The sequence below is a fragment of the Dendrobium catenatum genome, unplaced genomic scaffold, assembly GCF_001605985.2.
Source record: "Dendrobium catenatum unplaced genomic scaffold, ASM160598v2 fragScaff_scaffold_1021, whole genome shotgun sequence".
Classification (NCBI taxonomy): domain Eukaryota; kingdom Viridiplantae; phylum Streptophyta; class Magnoliopsida; order Asparagales; family Orchidaceae; genus Dendrobium; species Dendrobium catenatum.
In genome coordinates, this window is record NW_021319483.1 from 935680 (window position 1) to 941914 (window position 6235).

Here is a 6235-nt window from a genome sequence, read left to right on the forward strand (position 1 = left end):
TCCAGTTCAGTTCCTGTCCGTTTCATTGCTCTTACAAGGAGATAACTGATCTGATCGTCCCGTACGAACAATGTTCGTCCCCCCGTACAATCAGTACAAACGTTTCAAGATCTCCTTTAGTGTGTGTAAATTTATTCACTCAATTACAAATACTCCCTCTCAAATTTAATTCAAATAAAAAGTACAAGCTTCAAATTCTTAAAGTATCTCATGCTGAATTTGATTTGATGTCTTCGTAGTCTGGAGTTCGATTTTCCTGAAATATTAGTACACAAAATAGCAAAAACAAATCTTCCAAAAAATGTTAGGAGATACAACACATAAAACAATAATATTTGGAATCATCAAAACTATACAAGTTGCAAGAATCTAAAACATGCAAATAGCAACTTTCCTAACAGCGTGTCACTCACAAAAATGTATAAATAAACCATCACATTCGACATAAATGAGATTTTTGGTTGAAGATTGGAGAGACTTATGAGGATTCAAGCAAATTGAGCTTTACCCAAGCCCAACCAACGATGAACTTTAGTTGACCATCAAATAACCATTGCTTAGCAGTTGATTATTGTTGGACTTCTCCCTGATCATCATTGGATTGTTGTCAGGCTATCAATCGTCAACGGACTTTAATCCTACTGTTGACCCACCTTGGACTTTTTCTCGACCATTATCGGACCACTATTGGACTTCCGCTTTGATCACCATTGGAATTTCAGCTAACCGCCATTAGACATCCATTTGGTTGTCATTGGACTTTCACCCGATTGCGATCATTACAAACTCCTAGGTATTTGTACGAAGTCAGATTGATTTTTTAAACTATTGTAATTGCACTACCTCTAAGTTAAGGGTCGGGTTAACCTTTGTAAGGCACTCAAATTTAGTGGAATCTTCTCATTTGGGCTAGTCCTTGTGGTTTTTTCCTTTTCTGATATTTCGCGTAAAAACTTTCTGGTATTTCTTCATTCTTTCTCCAGCTATCTATTTATGTGCTGAATATTTATGCATCGAAAGATTGAAAAATTTTCTCACTTTGTCTACACGATATACTAGCTCGTAACAATTTGGTGTTGTTTTTGGGAAATAATACCCCTTTTAAGAACAACTAAAACCCCCTTTGATGGATAACAAACATAACAATCACAACTATGGAGCATCCCGCTCCAACACACATTAATCCATAAATCAATCTATAAATAAGAGACGCTAGACATCTGCCTCTTGTTACCCTGATGAGCGAAACCCTACTAGGGAAGGTACATCTGGACTTTCCTTAAAAAATTGCATCCAAAAAATGAAGGAATCTCAAAATGAAATCCTTTTGCGAGGGACCTGTTAACAACCTCTAGCACAACAACAGGTGGCATGTCTTCCTCAAGGTCTACTACTCATCGTGGATGTTTGACTCGAACATATTTATGAAGAGCTCCCTCTCCCTCGGTCAAGGGTTCATTCCTTGTCATAGTAAGACATTGACTTCATTGACACAGTTAGCTCTGTCCATCCCTCTCATACAGCTTGGCCAACTCGAATTTCCCCAGTCATCGTCAAGGACTTGGCCTAACATCACATTGTTGAAATCCCGCATAATGCTCCACGTGATTAACTACTGCAACTAGTTCTAGAAGAGTTCTGTTTAAGAGGTGGGAGGTAATCCCTTCATCGTTAGGATTGTTAGGAGTCATCACCCATAGCTGAATCCATCCTTAAACATCCCATTCTTGCGTGCTTCAAATTGTTGAGCATAAAATTTTCTAACAGATCATTCGACCCTTACGAGTATACATCTCAAACTTTTTTGACGAGTCATTCGACCCTAATGAATGTAATGTATCTCACTAGACACATCCCTCAACTGGAGGAGTATAGGCATCTCAATATGTCACAGACAAATATCTTAATGGCCATTTGAGATGAAGAAAATGTTAAGTGGCCAAATCTATTAGATTCGATCACAAAAATTAGGAGCAATTTTGTTACTTCCACTATAGTCATGGACACACAATTGAAGCTTGCAAATAACTTGAGGAAATTGAGAGACTGATCCGACAAGGCTACCTTTGTCGATTAACATATAACCTACCTAGTTATAAGTATACTCTATCTACTAGGGAAACTAATGCAAAAATAATAGCATGAAAATTACCAAATGGTTAGTAAGATCAAAACTATCACCGGGGGGCCCATTATTTGCCAAGTCTTGCTCACAGTGAACAAGAAAATAGTTGAAAGGAAGTCTCATGTTGACCTCTCTATCACTATTGATGATTCAAACATGGAGGGGTCCAGACCCCTCATCAAGATCCACTCGTGATTAACACCGAGATTGATGACTTGTGTTATAATGTCAAATGGATTTTAGTTGACTATGGGAGCTCGGTGGATGTTCTATTATACTCCACCTTTCTTAGTATGGATATGATTAGAGAAAAGCTACAACTTGTCACAGGACCTTGTATGGGTTTGATAGTCAACCTGTAAGAGTGGAAGGGACGATTAGCCTCCCAAACACACTTGGAGAAAAATTCCCTAGGCGGGCTACTCATCTAATCCAATTAATTATAATAAAATTAGAATCAGCTTACAATGTTACCTTTGAGAGGCCACTCTTGTTAATTTTTGGAGTCGTTTCTTTCATTCCACATCTGAAAAAAAAAAAATTAACCCCAATAGGGATTGGCATGGTGCATGGAAATCAATAAGTTGCACAATTGTGTCTACTTAAGCAAACTCAACAACACCTATATATTATCCTAAGCAATGAGAATTTTGACCTCTAAAATGAGGATGTCCCTTAAGAGATTCACCTGTTGGAAGATCTAACTTGCATCTCCATATTAGACGAGCACCCCTTAAGAATGGTGCAGATTGGTTCTTTGGTTTTAGTTAAGAAAAAGAAAAAATATGTAGATGTTCAATGTATAAATCATTATATTTTTTCATGGAATCAAACTCATATGCCTGGAGTTGACTAAGGTAATCATAATTCCCTCAAAATAAACATATTGTGTAAGCCGATTATCCTTTTTTTTCTTGTATCAGATCATCAACAATCAATTGTGCAAAAAGTTGATAAACTCCTAGAAGCTGGTTTTATATGGGAGGTACATTATCCCTCATAGCTCGCAAATGTTGTCATGCTTAAGAAGGCTAGCAGAGCTTAAAGGATGTGTGTAGACTACAAGAACCTCAATAAAAACATACCAAAAGGATTGTTTTTCTCTTCATCATATTGACCAACTAGTCGACACCACGCTTGGATATCAAATATTGAATTTTGTGGATGCCTACTCTGGCTATAACTTGATATAGATAGATCCTGTAGATGAGGAGACAACAACTTCTCAAACTGATAAATGACTATACTGCTATCGAGTTATGCTATTCGAACTTAAGAATATAGGAGCCAAGTATTAGCATCTCATGAATAAGGTCTTTAAAGACCTCGTATGGTGCACTATGGAGGTATATGAAGATATGCTGGTGAAAAGTCTAGAGAGATCACAACATATTTCTGACTTGGAAGGATACTTTTGCCTCCTTCGACGCTATAACAAATGGCTCAGTCTTGCTAAATGTGTTTTCAGAGTCACACCAAAAAAACTCTTATGCCTCCTTTTTTTACTTATACTCCTTTTCTTTTCTCTTTTCTTCAGCCAATTCAAAGTTTTTTTAGAGAATCCCTCCTTTAGCTCCTCACTTCGACGGAGATATCAATCCCTCCTTTCATCTACTCTGCCTGATAGAAATTCCATCCCTACTTTAGCTCTTCATTTCGGTGGAGATGTCACTCCCTCCTTAACTTCTAGGGCCTAGCGTAGATGCTAATCCCTCTTTTCACCTCCTTGTCCTGATGGAAATGTTGATCATAACCTCCTCGGTTAGCAAGTCTTTAGCCATAAATACTTTTTTCCTCAGAGCTCCTCTCCAAGAGCTCCACCAAGACACAACTGGAGAGCTCAAGGTGCAGGCTAATATTGTACTATGTGACCCCTTATAGTCCTTGACTCCCTTAAGGCACTCTCCCTCTTAACCTCATATCCTCTCTCCATTATGAAATGGACTCTCTCCAAGCTATCAAGTAGAAAGAAAGAATTAACGACTGCCCAAAAACTCCTTTCCTTAAGACATAAAAGAGTTTATAAAGTGGGCTATCAAAATCCTAATTTTTAATATTTTGCCTTCTTTTAATATAGTACAATTCACAAATCATACAATATAATTAGTTCAATTCCATCGAAGATCATCCCGTGCAATTATAAATCGTCCATTACGATTAGTTCAATCAAATCACAGTTCTCGCAAGATGAATCAAGTTCTTATAACAAAGCTATCAAGTGAATCAAACTATATGATATTTGTATCTTATAGTACAATCTTCAAATTAATCAGCTATGATTTGATTCCTTAATCCTTATAATTAAATTAGATAATTTTAATTAATGTTCATATAGAACAAAATTGGATTGAATTTTAAATTTTAAAATTGCCCAATTTAAGTAACCAAAATTTGATAATGATGTTTTTTTGAAATAGTTAACATCATGTTCAATGTAGTGGTCGTATAGTAAGATTAGTTATAGCCCAAAATTAATTAATTTCATTTGATTAAATATTTTAATTAATTTCTATTTGAATAGATCATATAATATCATTTAGATTTCACAGTATCGTTAATAGGAAAATTAAAATATTTAATTTCACTTCTTATGTGTGTGTTCACGGTTAACTTATTAACATACATCTAATACAGAAATTGACTATAAAAAATAAAAAATACAAACTCTTTCAAACATAAATTAACCATTATACACCAACACAACACTGTCTTGAGCATTGATCACTAACTTTTGCTCATTGTATGCTGTACTTGAAAAAGTTAGCACGACATAGAAAAAATATATAATATATAAAACAATAATACGTAAATAATCATCCAATAATACTTTTAATCATCAAAACACAAGATTAGGCTCCCAAATTTTAACAAACTCTCTCTTTTTTATGATAATAAAAAATATTAGTTGGAATTTATATTTTGTAAATTTGATTTTTATTTCTTGTTAAGTTCTCCTCCTTACCTAGTGTCTCTTTTTAAAAAGTAGGGAAAGCCTTTGTTTTTTAATATGTATTTTCTTTTAAAAAAATACAGCACAATTTAAAAAAAATTGAAATCACACATACATTTTTTTTTAATTTTTTAGCACATATTATAGCATAAATACTGAAGAGAATATACATATTGAAACAAAAGATTCAAAACAAAAATTACACTAATAAAAGAGGTAATACAACACTTAACATAACCAACACTATAGGTGCTCTCCCTTTTGTCACAAAAAAGAGGAATTTAAGTCAAAAACAATATAAGAAAAAACTACTAAAATATAAAGTACAATCAGCCATAGTACAAATATATCAAGCTACTCATTGAAAAAATCATGATTAAGTGATGGTGGTGATGACTAAAAGTAATGATGCTGTAAATCAAATTGATTGGAAAACCATGCATAATTTGCCTCGTGCTACTATTGCATCTGATCCCAATGTGAAGTGGACTCTTGCTAATGTTGCGCAGACTGCTCAATATGGGTATCAACCTTAAGTTCTAGGCATGGAAAGTGTTCAATTCAAGATCCTGAGGTAATGGTATGTAAGAGGAAGAGGTTGTGCTAGTGCTCCCTTGTTGCTACTTTTTTAATTATAGTCGGATGCAACCACTCTTGGTGCTGCCCTACACCTCTCATTATAAATAATTGTTGGTAGAATTTTGAAAACAGGTTTTGAAAATATCAGTTTCCTTTGGAAAATTTAAAATTGATTTTTAGATTCAAACTTTGAGATCGAACATCCCATTAGAAAGATCATACCACTTCGAGAAATGGAAATAAAATTTCAAAGTGGGGTTCAAATCTAAAATTATAAATCCTACGTTGAACATCATAACCAAATCCTGGGTAGAACTGCATATGACCTCGAAAGGTTAAAATGGAGTTTGATCTGATTTCTAAATATGATAAACTAAGTATACTATTGTTGATCTCATGCCCAAACCCTTATAAGCAAATGATATAACTCCCTTAAGGAAGGGGATATCATTTCTTGATAATTGTTCGAGTATGATGACAATGATCGTAATTGGTTGAATTTTTCCAAATAATACTAATTGGAGCTTTGAAAATTTCTTTTGGGAAATTTGGAGCTAAGTTTAGATTTCATTTCTGAAGTC